Source organism: Arvicanthis niloticus, chromosome 7 (genome assembly GCF_011762505.2).
Source record: "Arvicanthis niloticus isolate mArvNil1 chromosome 7, mArvNil1.pat.X, whole genome shotgun sequence".
Classification (NCBI taxonomy): Eukaryota; Metazoa; Chordata; class Mammalia; order Rodentia; family Muridae; genus Arvicanthis; species Arvicanthis niloticus.
Window position 1 is genome coordinate 66,301,270 of NC_047664.1, and position 16,801 is coordinate 66,318,070.

The 16,801-nt window shown below is 41.5% G+C and overlaps 1 non-coding gene across 1 annotated transcript; it reads left to right on the top strand.

Annotated features, from left to right (window-relative positions):
• The first annotated feature begins 15,304 nt into the window (after positions 1-15,304).
• Positions 15,305-15,369, top strand: LOC117713272 (U7 small nuclear RNA). The gene has a single exon (XR_004607436.1). It is a non-coding gene; the product is annotated as a U7 small nuclear RNA (small nuclear RNA).
• The last annotated feature ends 1,432 nt before the right edge of the window (positions 15,370-16,801 follow it).

The following is a 16,801-nucleotide window of genomic DNA, read 5'->3' on the forward strand; positions in this document are numbered from 1 at the left end:
TGCTGGGGCAAGTCCTGTAGAGAACAAGTGATGTTCAAAGGGTATAAAAAGGACTCCATGGACAGGATGGAGGCAGAGGTTGGTATGCTTTCATAGCTAAATGCTTGTTGGTCTCACATGTTCAGTGATCTTCACAGAGACACAGCCCAGAAATTTTCCTGTCTTTCCTGCTGGTCTGAATTCTTCCCAGGCATGGCTGTCTCTGCTAGATCGTGCCACCACTGCTGATTCTTGTTTTCCACCCAGAATCTACCAAACTGGACTGCTGGTGTATCCATGAAGTGTTTTCTCCAGGATTGAGCTGCCCCTACTGACCTGTGAATTTAACTGCTGATTTCCTGCAGACAGGAGATGCTCCAAAGAACCATTTCTAAACAGGTTCACTTTCCCATACCCTTTCTTTTCCACTACCTCTGGTGGGTGGTAAGCTAGAACAGAGGTTAAAGTGTTTAAGAACAATCATTAAAAAATAGATTTTGAAAAAATTAAAGTTACAGGTCCTGCTGCAGCTGGGATCTGTGTCAATGTTTATGACCTGAGTTACCACCAAAGGCCTAGCAGATGGCCATGGCCTGGGCTGCCACCTGAGGCCATGGAGACATCCATGTCTATGCTGTTGCTGGAGCCATACCTGGGTCTGTGGTCCTTTCATAACCAGGGTCCGTGTTATATCTCAGGCCCATGTTACCAGCAAAGGCCATGGAGATGTCCTTGGTCTGTACTGCCACCTGAGGTACTGTGCTGGGCTAGCTCTGCCCCTCACAAGCCACCACACTTGGGAGAGTGGGCCCTGCACCTCATCTGGGCAGCACAGTAGAATTGGCCCTCATGGTGAAGGAGCAGGTGATCCAGCCCTGAGGTCATGTGGGCAGGAGAGCTAACCCCGCCCCTTGCAGGCTGTTGCATTGGGTGAGCTAACCTACATAGTACTGGAGAGCTCATCCTGGTGGTATAAACACAGGAGAGCTGGCAGGCTGACCAACTTAGCTACCTCCCAGACTCAGATCCAGAGCTTTGATTTGGTTCAAACTAGTATCTATTGCATCTATGAACTGCTGGGGAGTGAAAGGGCCAGTCCTGCAGATTCAAAGCTGCAGGGTCTCCATGACACAGGGCAACAACAGAATATCCAAGACAAATCCTGATGAAGATCCAGTATTGATAGAATAGCAGAAGCCAGAGGCCTTGAAACAGACCAATGACTCATTGCAATGAATGTTTGTAAGTAATGATGTGTGCACAAATGAGTATAGACTGTCTTACACTGTGACAGTACAGCTTCCACGACAAGATGTTTTTATTTGTGGTTCTTTAAAAATCATCTTATTTTATTTTTATTTTATTTTTGGGTGGGGAGGTTGCAAGGGTGGATAGCAGATATGAAGGGACAGAGAGATGAGTGGGATTGGGGTCCATGATATGAAATTCACAAAGAATCAATAAAAAGTTAAAAAAAAAAAAAAGTCCAGGCCAGTCTCTTCTGAGACTCAAGGCAATCTCTTAATGTGTAAATCCCTATAAAACCAAAAAGGAAATTACTTACTTTCAAAATATAATGGCACAGAATATTCCAAAGGAGAGAGGTGAGGATTTAGTGAGGAAATACTGGATCAAAGTAAGACTGAAACCAAGTAGAGCAAACATTAAATTCTGTAGCTTTATGTCTAATGGTGAAGGCCTTAGATAGGCCCATTCTTCCAGCTTTGCTGCCTGTTGCATACTTCTATTTTTTGGGGGGGGGGGGACAGTCCCACTCCATGTATGTCACTCTTCTTGGCAGATGCCTTACAGCCTGGCATCTCTACATCCTTGGAGTCTCCAACACCACCCAGGCTTCACTTCCATAGTTTCATGCAATGGCTTCCTAGAGCCCCCTCTTAGGGTCTTCACATATGGACTCCACTGTCATCTGCTTCAGTAGCTCTCTAAAACCTTGGGGGAAGAGTTCACAACCCCTTAATTCTTATGTTCTTTATGACCCTAAAACAAACTCCACATAGAGGACATGGCCAGGTACTACTGCTTGGGATAGATTCCATTGCTGAGAAAAAGCACCATGACTAAGGCAGCTCATATTAGCAAGGGTTTATTTAGACTCACTGGGAGGAGTGAGAGTTCATCAACATCACAGCTGGGAAATGTGACAGCAGGTAGTCATGGAAACTGGAGCACCAAGCTGAGTGTTCACTTCTAAAATCACAAGTAGGTTTAAGATGCTCCACGGGCATCAGAGGAAAGAACAGGAGGCACTGAATCTGGGCTTAAAGCATCTGAGATGTCTAAGCTTACCGGCACGGTGACACACTTCCTCCAACAAGGTCATTTCTACGACAACAAGACCATAGCTCCTAATAGTGACATTCCCTATGGGCCAAGCATTCAAGCACATGAATCTATAGGGGCCATACCTACTCAAACTACCACATTCCATTCCCTGACCCCAATAGGCTTGTAGCCAGGACATAATGCAGAAATGCCTTTAGTCCAACTTCAAAAGTCTCCATGGTCTACAACAGTCTCAACCCCATTAATGCCTCTTCTGAGACTCGAGGCAATCTCTTAACTCTAATCTCCTATAAAATCAAAATTTTTTAAAAAAAGGAGATCACATACTCCCAACATACAATGACACAAGATATACATTACCATTTTATTAGGGAGGAAAGGAAACATAGGAAGGAAAGGAAGCATAGTGAGGAAATACTGTACCAATAAAGACCAAAAACCAGTTGGGCAAACGCCAAACTCTGCATCTCCATGTCTGATGTCCTAATGCTTTTTATATCTCCAATTCATTTATCCTTTGTTGACTGCAACACACTTTTTTCTCTAGGGCTGGTTTCAATCTCTGTTAGCAGCTTTCCTCGGCAAATATCCCATGACTCGGGCATCTTCTACATCTTGGGGTTTCTAAGGAAATCCAGGCTTCACCTTTACAGTTTCACACAGTGGCATCTCTTGACCTCCATGAAGGGACACCCCTGACACACACTTGGCAACCCTTGGCCTCAATAGCTTTCCTTAGTTGCTGAGGGAGATTCCATAACCCCTTTCTTCTATTCTTGACTCTAAAGCCAGAACCATGTGTCCAAAGCTGCTAAGTTCTGCTGCTTACTGGGGCTGGGACACGGTCTCTTGTTCAATTACATCTTCATCAGCTTTCTGGTTTTGATGGTTTTCTTAACTGCAAAAGTTTGGCTGTCTTGGAATTCACTCTGTAGACCAGGCTGGCCTTGAACTTAGAGATTCACAAGCCTCTGCCTTCTGAGTACTAGGATTAAAGGCATGTGCTACCACATCTGGATCTCTAAGATGTTCTTTAATTCCTTTTCACAAGGTGGAAGCTGAGCTGGGTGTGGTCTTGCCCTGAGATCACCACTCTCTTTATTCCATTTAACATCAGGCTTTTTTTTTTTTTTTTGATTCATTTATTTATTTTATGTATGTGAGTACGCGGTAGCTGTCTTCAGACACACCAGAAGAGGGCATCGGATCCCATTACAGATGATTGTGAGCCACCATGTGGTTACTGGGAATTGAACTCAGGACCTCTAGAAGATCAGTCAGTGTTCTTAACCACCGGGCCATCTCCCCAGTTCCCAACATCAGGATTTTCTTTAACTTGTTTATCTCCTTAACAAAGGATTTAGCTCCATTACACTTCCTGGTATCCGTTTTCTTCTCAAATTGCACATTTTGTATTTTCTCTTGTTTAGCTTGCTCCGTGTCATTATTGATCTTCATAAGAGTAAGCACTAATAATCACAGGATAGAGTCAATGCCAGGCTGTTCTGAGTTTTCTTTTGCCAACAGAGTTAATCCAAAACTCTTCAATTTAGCCACAAATAGACTTTTAAGGGCAAAAAGCAGCCACATCGTTAACCAAAACATCACAAGAAGAGTTTCTAGGCTATATATTAACATTCCTCTCCTCTGAAACCTCTTGAGCTAGGACCCCACAATTCAAATCACCCTCAGCACCACTGTCTTCCATGTTCCTATTAGTACAGCCCATCAAGTCCCACTTAAAGCATTCAACTGCTTTTCTCATCCAAAGTTTCAAAGTCCACTTTCCTCCAAAGAAAAGCATGGCCAGGCCTATGAGAGCAAAACCCCAGTTGCTGGTACCAACTTCTGCCTTAGTTAGTGTTTCTATTGCTGTGAAGAAGATTCCATGACCACAGCAATTCTTATTTAAAAAAAAAAAAAAAGGAACAAACAAAAAAACAAACAAAAACAGTTTCAGAAGTTTATGAATTATTGTCCTGGCAGGAAGCATGGCAGCATGCAGACAGACACTGGGCTACATCCTGATCCACAGACAGCTGGAAAAGAACTGTGTGCCACTGAGCTTGGACTTAAGCATCTGAGACCTTGAAGCCCACCCCAAGTGACACTTTTTCCAGCAAGGCCATATCAACTCTAACAAGACCACACCTCCTAACAGTGTCATTCCCTTTAGGCCAAGCATTCAAACACATGAGTCTATGGGGGCTAAACCTACTCAAACCACCACCCAAGGGCACATCTCCTAAGCCTCTCCAAATCATTTCACCACCCAGGGAACAGAAATTCAAATGCCTGTGTAAGGCCCCCACGAAGGGAGGACCTCACCCAAGCCTCAGGAATTCGCAGCCACCCATTAACTCACAAGACACCGAACTTGATGTAATCAGCAAGAGGTATATTTCAATCAACATGTTGAGATCAAGACCTGTAGCCCACGCAGGGGCAATGGATTCTGACCCCGGGGCTTTGGAGACAGAGAGAATTTAAAGTAAAAAAAACACAACCCAGGGGGAAAATCACAACCCAGGGGGAGTAAAGGAGGGCTATTGGAGAGTACCTGTGGAAAGTCTCAGCCCATTATTCAGTTTGTGACAGGGTACAAGGAACAGTCATGGGGAACATTTTGTATAGGCTATTCTCTAAGAGCCTATTCATAATCAACCATCTATCTTGTGGTCAGCCAAGTTCCTGAAACACAGAGCTCACAACTAAGCTGACCTGCACTCTTGGTTCCGCTTAGGCTGTTAGGAGTTTTTGAAAATTCTTAACCCTTTCACCTGAGAATATGTGAGACAAGAACCATATCATTTAAGCCACCATGGAGAAAAGGGACTTTATTTGTTTATATATCCTGATCACAGTCTATCATGAAGAAAAATCAGGGAAGGAACTCAAGTAGGGACCTAGAGGCAGGAGCTGAAGCTGAGACCATGGAGGAATGATCCTTACTGACTTTCTTAGTCTGCTTTCTTATACAATCCAGGACCCTTGTCGAATAGCACTGTCAACAACAGGAAACCCTCCCAAACAATCATTAATCAACAAAATGCTTCACAGACTTGCCTACAGGCCAATCTCATGGAAATATTTATTTGGAGATTTCTTTTTCCAGATGACCCTGGTCTGTGTAAAGTTGACAAAAATCTAATCAGTATAATATGAAATTAATAAATGTTATACATTATATCAACAGAATGATAGACAAAAACCATATAATCATCTCAATAAAGAAAAAACTATTTGATAAAATTCAATTTATCTGTGTGATAAAAAGCCCTGAAAAATGTTACATACACAAGGATTGTACAACAACATAGAGAAAACTATTAAAAATTTATCTAACAACAAAATAATGATAAAAATCTAATGGATTTTCTCTAAAATTGGAAACAAAACAAGAGTGTATGTACTCAGTATTCTTATTTATGAATACTAGAAGCCCTGGAAGGTCACGAGAAAGAAATGAAAAACATTCAACTTGGAAAATGTGGTGGTTTGAAAAAAAATGGCCTCCATAGGTTTGTAGGGAGTAGCACTACTAAGAGGTGTGGTATTGTTGGAGTGATTGTGGCCTAGCTGGAGCAAGTGTGTCACTGGGGCAAGCTTTGAGGTTTCAGATGCTCAAGGCATACCCTGTGGGGCAATCTCTTTCTGCTGCCTACAGATCCAGATGTAGAATTCTCAGTTACCTTTCCTGATCTATGCATGCCACCGTGTTTCCCAACATGACAATAAATCTCTGAATTGTAAGCTAGCCCCAATTAAATGTTTTCTTGTAGAAGAGTTGCCATAGTCATGGTATCTCTTCACAGCAATAGAAACCCTAACTAAGACAAAAAGGAAGGACTAAAATTATCCATGTTTGTAAATAACATGATTTTATACTTAAAAAAAATAATGTGTAAATACTAACTATGCCACCAAAACAGATGTTAAAGTTCATAAACACATTTAGTAAACTTACACAATAAAAGTCAGTATACAAAACACAAAAATGTCTTCCTTTTTATCATATTGTTTTCTGTTCTGTGGCTACCTTCTGGTTGGTCTTGCCCAAAGTCTAGCTTCTCAATTTCTTTTCAAGCAGACAAAATACTTTAATTTAATTTAATTTAATTTAATTTTGTTTATTATGAAAGTGTGTGTGATGACCTGGTGAGGAGCGTACCCTGTGCATGTCACAGGATGGTTCTACAGAAGTGGTTCTTTTCTTCTACCTTTAAATGGGTTCAAGGGATGGGACTCAGGTCACCAGGCTTGCATGTCAGACAGCCCACAGTCTCTTTGCAAAAGTAGAAGGAGGAAGAGGAGGAGGAGGAAGAAGAGGAGAAGAAGAAAAAGAAGAAGAAAAAGAAGGAGGAGGAGGAGGAGGAGGAGGAGGAGGAGGAGGAGGAGGAGGAGGAGGAGGAGGAGGAGGAGAAGGAGAAGGAGAAGGAGAAGGAGAAGGAGAAGGAGAAGGAGAAGGAGAAGGAGAAGGAGAAGGAGAAGGAGAAGGAGAAGGAGAAGGAGAAGGAGAAGGAGAAGAAGAAGGAAGGGGAGGAAGAAAGGTTTCTTTTTTGCCCCAAAGTCTTCTTTCCTCTCAGACCCTCAAGCAGCTGTTGTTGATCCGACTCAGAAATGTCACAGCAGTGTTAAATGTCCTGAGTTGGTTTTGCTGCTAGGTTTATTATTTGATTTGCCTTCAGTTTGTTTTGTTGCTGTTGTGTTGTTTTGTTTTTTGTTTTTGTTTCATTTTTTCTGTAAGAGTTAGTGATGTTTCACTCAGCTTCCATGTAGCTGGATTTTTGTCCAGTAATATTCTGGGGTATTAGAGTGTAAATGGATCCTTAGAACTGAACAGACTAGACAGGAGGAACACACCCTGACTCTAATGGAAAAAAAAAAAAGACCCCTTAGTGGAAAATGATGTGTAAACCGGGTCACTGTTTGGAGAAAAGGCTGGTTTTGTTACCACATCATATGTGAAGCCAAATGACTGGTGTATAAAGACAACACTGAGACTGGACTGTGATGATGCAGGAGTCTTTCATTGATTTCTCCGTAAGATACATTTCTTCCAAAGCATGAAATATATCACCCACATGCAAACTCTTTTAATGGATTTGTTTAGAAATCCATGTACCACAAAGTGAGATGATGACTCCCAGAAGTCAAATCTCTACTTCCACCATGTTGGCTATGGGAATGGAACTCAAGTAGTCAGGCTTGGTGGTGGAAAGTACCTTTATCCACACAGAGCCTGGTGGTTTGAATGAGAATGGCCCCGTAGGCTCATGTGTTTAAATGCTTGGCCTCCAGTTGGGTTGGTGGGACTGTTTGGGAAGGATTAGGAGATGTGGTCTTGTTGAAAGAGGTAAGTCACTGGGGGTGGGATTTGAGGTTTCAAAAGCCTATACCATTTCTAATTCTCTCCCCCACTCCCCGTGGTTGTTGTCTTAGTACACCAACAATGCTACAGAGTTGTTTGTTGTTTCTGCCTGCAGTCATGCTTCGGTCATGACTCACCCTCAGAATCCCTTAGCCCAGTAAACTCTTTTTTTATAAGTTGCCTTGGTCATGGTGTCGTAGCAGAGTAATAGAAAATTAACTAAGATACCTTCAGACATATAAAATAAACAAATCTTTTAATAAGTTGAAAAAAATTTTAAAGAACACCTCGAAAGGTTTAGTGTACATGAATTCAATACCAGTCCTTGGGAGGCAGAGGCAGGTGGCCTTCTGTGAGTTCTAAATCAGCCTGGTCTATGTCCTGAGTCACAAGCCAGCCAGGGTACACAGTGAATCCAGAAGAAAGAGGAAGAAAAGAACACTAGACCTACATATTTTATTTTTTATAAATGCATGCATAATTAGCACCACAGCCTAAACTTTCAGCTTCAAAGTAGGCATCAGTGCAAACAGGAGAAAGGGATTAACAAAGAAGAAAAAGAAAATGAGAGTTCTATAACTCAGTGTGGGCTTCATTTGTTTATCTCCACACATCCTAGTCCTATGTAGAAAAAAAAAATCCTAAAACCTAGTCCAGAAAACATTAGAAAAGCATTTATCTGGTCCTGTCTCTTGCCAGGTTGCTGATCTTGTCAGCCACTTTCCTCCACTACCCTGAAAATCTGGGACATTCTCAAGCCAGCCTAAGTTTGCCGTTGTCTTTTTCAATAAGCAAAAGCTTTCAACCTTACTCATCGGGACTCACTTTTTATAAACATCAAATGGCTGAGCAAAGGGCTGAGCTGGATATTTGGACGGAGAAAGGAGTGTTCTGGCTGGTTTCTTTTTGATGCCTCTTCCCTTGTAAGGAATAGAGTGACCGGGTGGCTGTACGTGAACTTTAATGAGACCAAGTTGAATATGCTTCCCAGTCTTACTTGCCAGGCATTGCAAAAATCATCACTGATTTTTTTTTTTTTTTTTTACAAGAATTCAGTACATGATGGGACAGGTCAACTGGGATTAACTTGGAGATTTTCTTGCTCAGTTTCAGTAGGACTCCAGAAGAAAGACAACTTTACTGGGATGGGTGAAGGGAAGGAGAGGAACACAGTTTAATGAAGTCAGGAGCAGGTCCAGGCTCTGTGCTGCGCACCCTGAGGTACCAGACCATGTATGGGGTACGAGGGTTAACAAATACTACACCAAAGTCAATGCAAAGGCATTTACAGACATCAACATCCGCTTCAACTGTGAAAAGAAACCCCAAATAACTTGCACATTTCGAGGGAGTGGGGATGCTAAATATAGAAAATAGAGAGAAAATATAGTGTCTGTTAAGGAACTGCCAGATTATATATACCTTGCTGGTTGACCTGTGTGTGTGTGTGTGTGTGTGTGTGTGTGTGTGTGTGTGTGTGTGTGTGTGAGAGAGAGAGAGAGAGACAGAAAGAGACAAAGATAGACAGGCAGAGACAGAGAGACACAGAGAGACAGTGTGTGTATGAGAGAGAGAGACAGGCAGAGACAGAGACACAGAGACTGAGAGAAACAGAGTCAGAGATAGACAGGCAGAGACAGAGAGACACAGAAAGACAGTGTATATGTGAGAGAGACAGTGTGTGTGTGTGAGAGAGAGAGAGACAGAGAGAGAGAGAGACAGAGAGACAGAGAGACTGCATGTGTCAGAGAGACAGAGAGAGACAATGTGTATGTGTATGAGAAAAAGAGAAAAAGAGAGAGACAGAGAGACAATGAGTGACAGAGAGAGAGTTGAATCAAGGTTTCTCGTTATACTCCTGGCTATCCTGGAACTCACTATATACACCAATCTGTCTTTTAACTCACAGAAATCTACCTGTCTTTACCTATCAAATTTGTGGAACAAAGGCTCAGGTTGACCTTTTCCCCCTTTCCTTTCCTTTCCTTTCCTTTCCTTTCCTTTCCTTTCCTTTCCTTTCCTTTCCTTTCCTTTCCTCTCCTCTCCTCTCCTCTCCTCTCCTCTCCTCTCCTCTCCTCTCCTCTCCTCTCCTCTCCTCTCCTCTCCTCTCCTCTCCTTTCCTGTCCTTTTTTCTTTCCTTTCTCTTTCTTTCTTTCTTTTTCATTTTTTTTTCTTGCTTTCTTTGCCTGCATAGTCTTTGTATCTCAAGAACATGGTTTGTGTCACATTGCTTTTTTTGAGCAGCAGGGGAGGTAACACAGGGTCTTGCTATGTAGCTCCACCCAGCAGCCTAATGCCTTTCTTCTGCCTCAGCCTCCTAGAGTGCTGGGATTTGTGGTATGAGTCATCACTCCTGGATAATTATAATATTTCTTGGAGAATAGAAAAACAAGTTGCCTTTCCCCTAATTTGGGTAATTACCATTTCTTTAAAAATATTTACTCATCTATCTGTCTGTCTGTCTATCTTCAATCTATCTATCTACATATCTATGTTTCTATTATCTATGCATATCTCTCTTCTATCAATTTTCTTTCTATATATCATTTATCTATCATTTATTTATCATCTATGTATCTATTTTTACATATCATTTATCTATCTTCTATCTATCATTTGTTTATCACTTATGTATCAATTTTCTTTCTATATATCACTTATCTATATTCTATCTATCATCTATCTATTCATCTATTTATCATCTATCATCTATCATGTGTAGGGACTGTTGTTCCTGGCACTGCCCATGTATGGAGAGATCAGAGGACAACGTTAGGGAGTCGTTTCTCTCTATCTAACATAAAAGTCCTGAAGCTTGACCACAAGTTATCTATCTGGGCAGCAAATGCCTTTACCTCTTGAGCCACCTCATTAGCCTTAAACTTTCTTTTTTATTATTAGCCATTAGATAATTGTTTGACATCATGTATCAGTAGATGCTTTGTGGAACTACTGTAGGTTTATACTTGGTTTCTGTAGAAACTGAGATAAAATCTACTTTTTGTGATTCTGTCAAAAGGAGGTATATAGGGCTGGAAAGATGGTTCATCCTAATCGAGGCACTTGCCACCAAGCATGACAACCTGAGATCCATCTCAGGGACCCATATGGTATACTTCTACATGAGCACGATGGCATATACACTTACACACAAACAAACAAACAAACAAAGAAACAAATGTAAAAGAAAAACGCATAACTGGTTTACGCATGATTGCTCTTGTTGCATTACTTTACAGAGTAAATTCTCAACAGGAAAGGACTTCTATTTGGCCCAGAGCTGATAACAAATGCCCTGCTTATGATTTTATGCCCCTGATGACTGCCAATGCTATGAATGGGCTAGCCTCTGACCATGCATACTTCCAACCTTGTTTCTTTTTTATTGGTATATCTGGGCCAGGTGCAACAGGACATTTGTTGATTTGTTTTTAAAATGAATCAGTTAATTAATTAAAATATTCATATATATCTCTTATACATCTCATATACATCTCTTTTAATGAAAAGAGTTTATTTGAATGCCCATTCTAAAAAAAAAAAAAAAAAAAACTCACTGGTAAAAAGAGAGGGAAAAATGATAAAAGGAAGGAATATAAATCAAACAAGAGTACATAATTGATCAGTTACCTCTGTGGATGATGAATTGGGAACAAATTTAAACACACAAGGAATTCCAAAGCAAGCACATTCCCACAATAGTAGTTCCATGTATGGTCCCTAGTTACCTGACATAGTTATTAGGATTTCTGAGGACTTTTACTCTGAAATTTCATCCTCTCAGGACTGACTCTTATTGTGACACAACTCTAGGTCCTTCAGCTTCCTCTTTAGTCAGGTGCAAGCAGCAGAGGGAGTGGGGTGGGGGGAGGATAAAAGGATTCTTGGCTATGTTTCCACTCTGGGATGAACTGACAAAACACCCTGGAAATGACACAAAACATGTGACTAAAGCCTACTTAGCCCAAACTAAATGACATTTCCTAGTTAATATTCCTCTAGGTGAATCCTGCAAAAGTGCCTACAGCTGCTCCAGGCCCATTAACATGAAGGGAAGTCAGAGAGGAAAAAGCGGGTGGTTATAATAGCATTAAATGTTCATGCACAAGATGAAGCCCCTCCCAGGGTTTGGAAAGACCCTTGAAGTTGCAAGCTCAGCATCTTCACAGGAAATCCACCTCTGACCTCGTGTGGCTTCACACCTGGCAGATAACCAAAAGGATATGCAGTCCACAAGAGAAATCCAGCTGCTGCCACGGCCTCCCAGCCATGACTCTGCTCCCACAGTGGAAAGGGAAGAGGTGGTGAGCAGATGGGGCCATGATCATAGAAGAGGAAGGGAGGAAACAGAGGGGACATCCCAGGTCTCTGAATTCATTGTCTCCAGAGCTACCCTGGTAACCTGTGAGCTGCCATATGTTAAGCTCTTTTGGCATTCTGAGAAATGACAGCAGCAGAGTCCACCTTCCCAAAATCGCTGACTGCCTTTCCCAGCCAAAACACGCAGACTGACTTTCCCTCTGCAAGCTCATTTCTGACCAGTTTTAAATAAGATCCATAATGTTTGGTACACACACACACACACACACACACAGCTTCTTGTAAATCACGAGGGCAAACATTAACTCAGGTATCTGCCTACTAAACCCCAGACTAGCTATGAGAAAACTGGAAGATGACTGGTTTTTTTCCCTGTGTTTCAGAATGTGTTTGTTGAGGTCAGAAGACAACCTTCTCCAAGGTTTCAGGTTCTCGTCTTCTACCATGCGTTCCTGGGATCAAATGCAGGTCTCAGGCTTGTGTGATGAGAACTTTTACCTACTGATCCTCATGTACTTTATTTGCCCCTCATATACTTTATTTTATTTTTTTTTAATTTATTTGTCATTTTAGATAGGGTCTAATCATATAGACCTGACTGTCCTGGACCTTACTTGCTTGGTTCACACAGGCACATACACAGACACATACACAGACACACAGACACACAGACACACACACATAGACACACACACACACACACACACACACACACACAGAGAGAGAGAGAGAGAGAGAGAGAGAGAGAGAGAGAGAGAGAGAGATCTGCTTTCCTTGGCCTTCTAATTGCTAGTATTAAAAGTGTCTGCCATCATGCCCTGCTACATATGGCATTCTTAAAACAATATGGGGCCAAAGAGTAAGAAATGGCTTAGCAGTAAAGAGTGATTGCTGCTTGCAGAGGACCTGAGTTCACAGGAGGCAGTTTCCAACCTCCTATAACTCTAGCTCCAGGCGATCCAAATTCCTTGTCTTAGCTTCAAGGGGATTTGCACATATGTGCACAAATGCACACATATACACATAAACAATTTTTTAAGTCACACACAAAACTCAAAAACGACCCTTTTCATGAAGTCTGTATCTGCCGCCTCAGTTTTAAGGACAGAACAAGCGACCTTAGTGCACACATTCATCTTGTCCTTTTGAGTTGTACCTGTACCCAATGATCCAACCTCTCTGCCTGGGCTGGCTCATGGTTAGCTGATATAATTATCAGGATTAAGTGAAGTGGTGATTCTAAAATGCTACACGATACATTGCTCACTATATTATAGTTATTTTCACTATTTTACCCCTTATGGTTTTAGAATGGACAAAGACATGCAAATGATAAAAATTAAAAAGGTGGGGTCGGGGTGGCTGCTGAGTCTGAATTGGCCATGGCAGGGATGGCATGACATGCTTCCCACCCCTGGAATAGAGCCAGCAGGGTGTGGGCCTCCATGACGGTTGCTGTGGGTGTGGAGAGCTTTTGGGACTGCTTGGCAGGAATCTGACATTGGCCAAGAACAAGGAAATGGGCTTCAGGCAGGAATCTGACTTTGGGCCATGACAAAGAAGTAATTTCAGGCAGGAATCTAAATCTTAGGCTAGAACAAAGGAATCAACTTCAGGCATGAATATGACTTTGGGCTAGAACAATGAAATAGGCTCAGATATTTTGGTCAAACTGATAAGGCCTTAGAAACACTGATCACTGGAGTGATCAAGAGAGTGATCCCAGGATTTTGTGTATTGCCTTGTTTGTTCTTTGACTATTTATGTTTATTGTCTTGCTTGTTCCTTGACTATTTGCATCTACTATATTGCTAGTTCTTCAAACCTAGAACTGGCCTTAATACTTGCATGTAATTAAAATGGTATAAAAGTAGATTGAGAAAAAATAAACCTGCTTTCAGTCTCAGAACTGACTGGGGTCATGCTACAATGTTGTCTAATTGTCTTTTTTCTTTTTAATCCTCACTCCTGTGCTAGAGAACCTGTTGACTGACTGGGCTGGCCCGGTCATGTGGGTATGAGGCTTTGTCTTAGTCAGGGTTTATATTCCTGCACAAGACATCATGACCGAGAAGCAAGTTGGGGAGAAAAGGGTTTATTCAGCTTACACCTCCACATTGGTGTTCATCACCAAAGGAAGTCAGGACAGGAACTCACACAGGACAGAAACTTGGAGGCAGGAGCTGATGCAGAGGCCATGGAGGAATACTGCTTGCTGGATTGCTTTCTCTGACTTGCTCAGCTTGCTTTCTTATAGAACCCAGGACTATCAGCCCAAGAATGGTACCACCCACAATGGGCCCTCCCAACTTTGATTATTAATTGAGAAAATGCCTTACAGCTGGATCTCATGGGGGCATTTCCTCAAGGGAGGCTTCTTTCTGTGATAACTCTAGCTTATGTTAAGTTGACACACAGCCAGCCAGTACAAGCTTGTTTGTGTGTGTGTGTGCCTTACTTTATGTTTATCCTTTGGGAAAATGTCCTCAGTGCCAAGGTCAATGACTCCATGATAATCAGAGACATCATGAGTCCAGGAGGTGAGGCTGTGTCTATGTCCTTACCAAAAATGGTAAATGCTGAGACCTCCAGGTCAATTCTTAAGGCTGTGGGAAAGAACTCTGAAAACATGAGTTCAAAAATATATAATTTCTCAACTATGCAAAATATAAGAATGTAATATGAATTACATAGGGCATGTTACAGGTCTAAAGGAACAGAAGTGGTCACACTATGAGCCAGCTTGTCAGAAAGAGTCTAAAGAAGGAGATAAAGAGATTTAGGGAGCAGTAATCAAAGGGTAAGATCCCATCTAGCTAAGTTTTTATTTGTATTTACAAAGGCAAGCAGATCCTTGAGTTCAAAAGGTCAGTCTAGGACAGAGGGAGTTTAGGTCCAGGCCCAGGCATAGTAGGAATGGTAATTTCAGGGCAGAGTCCCACACAGCTAGCTTATTATCTGTGCTTTAAAAAGGCAACAGATCTCTGAATTCTTTTGCAATGTTAAAAAAAATGCTTGTTGTCTTTTTCTAAGAATCAATGGACTGGGGTCATGGAATTCCGGATTATGGGATGGTCAAGAAAAAACCTGGAGTAAATGACTGAATTGATATGTAAATAAAAGACTGGGCTTTGGTCTGTATGAGATGAGCTAGCAGAGAATGATAGCATGATAAATTCTTTTAGAGGTTTTTGTGTTTTTTGTTTCCTAGAGTTGAGCTGACTGGAGATCTCTGAAGAACAAACACAGCTCTTTAAAAAAAAAAAAATTAACAGGATTTCTGATTTTGGTCAGAAAATCCAAAAAGAGAGAATACAACTCTTCTAGAATTTTTTATAGCTTTTTAAGAATTTTTTTCTAACAGGGTTTCTGACGTTGATCAAAAATCCCAAGAATTATTTAGAAAGCTAATACAGATCTTTTAGAATGTTTTCTAGCAGCTATCCAGAGGGAACACTGCTTTGAGAGCTAACAGCTCTTTTAGAATTTTTTTCTAGAATTTTATCTGATTTTGATAGGAAACCCCAAGAATTACTTTTAGACTTTTTCTAACAGAATTTTTGACTTGGTGGGAAAAGACAAGATTTTTTTTTCTAGAAGTTTTTCTGACTTTGATCAGAAAACCCATAAGCGATCCAAAGAGCATTTAGAATTATTTCTAGTAAGAGAGAGTTGTCTCAAACAGAGAGCTGTCTCTAGCAGACTACAGATACAAGAGCTATCTACAGAGAGCTGTCTAGGGAGCCATCTTGAACAGAACACAGGTTGTCAACTTATGCCCCACAATTTGATTTCAAGTCAGTCTTTTTGCTGCTCTCAGACACCCTTTCTCTCAGAACCCCTCTCCAAGCCAAGGCTGGTCCTTGGCAGGTGGCTGGAGAAAATATTTAGCTATTAAGACTGCTTCCTGCTCTTCCACGGGACCTGAGTTTGATTCATAACAGCAGTGTTGGACAGCTCACAACTATCTGCAACTCTACAGGCACCTGCACTCACATGCACACACACCTACAGGGATACACATGTATACATAACTAAAAGTAAAAGTATTCTGTGAAAAAATATTTTAAAGAAGGCGAATAAGAGAGTGGCTATAAGAAAAGGCATTTTCAAACACTTTTGGTTTTTTTTTTCCAGATTTATTTATGTATTTTATGAGTGCTCTGTTTTCATGCACACCAGAGAGGCAAGCAGATCCCATTATAGATGGTTGTGAGCCACCATGTAGGTGCTGGGAATTAAACTCAGAACCTCTAGAAGAACAACCAATGCTCTTAACCACTAACTCCTTTTTTTTTTAATTCCCCAAACACTTGTTATAGAAAGAACAATAGGCCTTTCAGAGAGTCTTGACAGTGTTTATTAAAATTTAATGTGTACATTTCTTATTTCTAAGGTCCTGCTGAAAACTGAGCCAAACCAACTGACTAGGCAGGACCCATCAGTCTCTCCTGATGAATCCAGTCCACTCCAGAGAGGAAAGGTAGAAGACCCAGACTTCATGGTTTAAGCCAATCCATTCTTCCTAGGGTATAGATACAAGACAAGCCTTAGAACACATTAATAAGGGTGTGGTAGAGATAGTGATGTGTTGATTTGGTGGAACCCGAATTGCCAAAAGCCTTGGGGGCTAAATTGTTAGAGCCTGCACTGCCCCAAGCTGCTTCAGTCTGTGGGTCGGGTTCAGCAAGAGAGAGAGTGAGGACAGACTCGAAGAATGGAGACCAGACAGAGTGTGATTCAATCCCATTTATTCTTCAGTCTCTCTTCTTCTCTCCAAGTTCCTAGTTCCTAGTACCAAGTCTCGGGTCCTAATCCTATTCC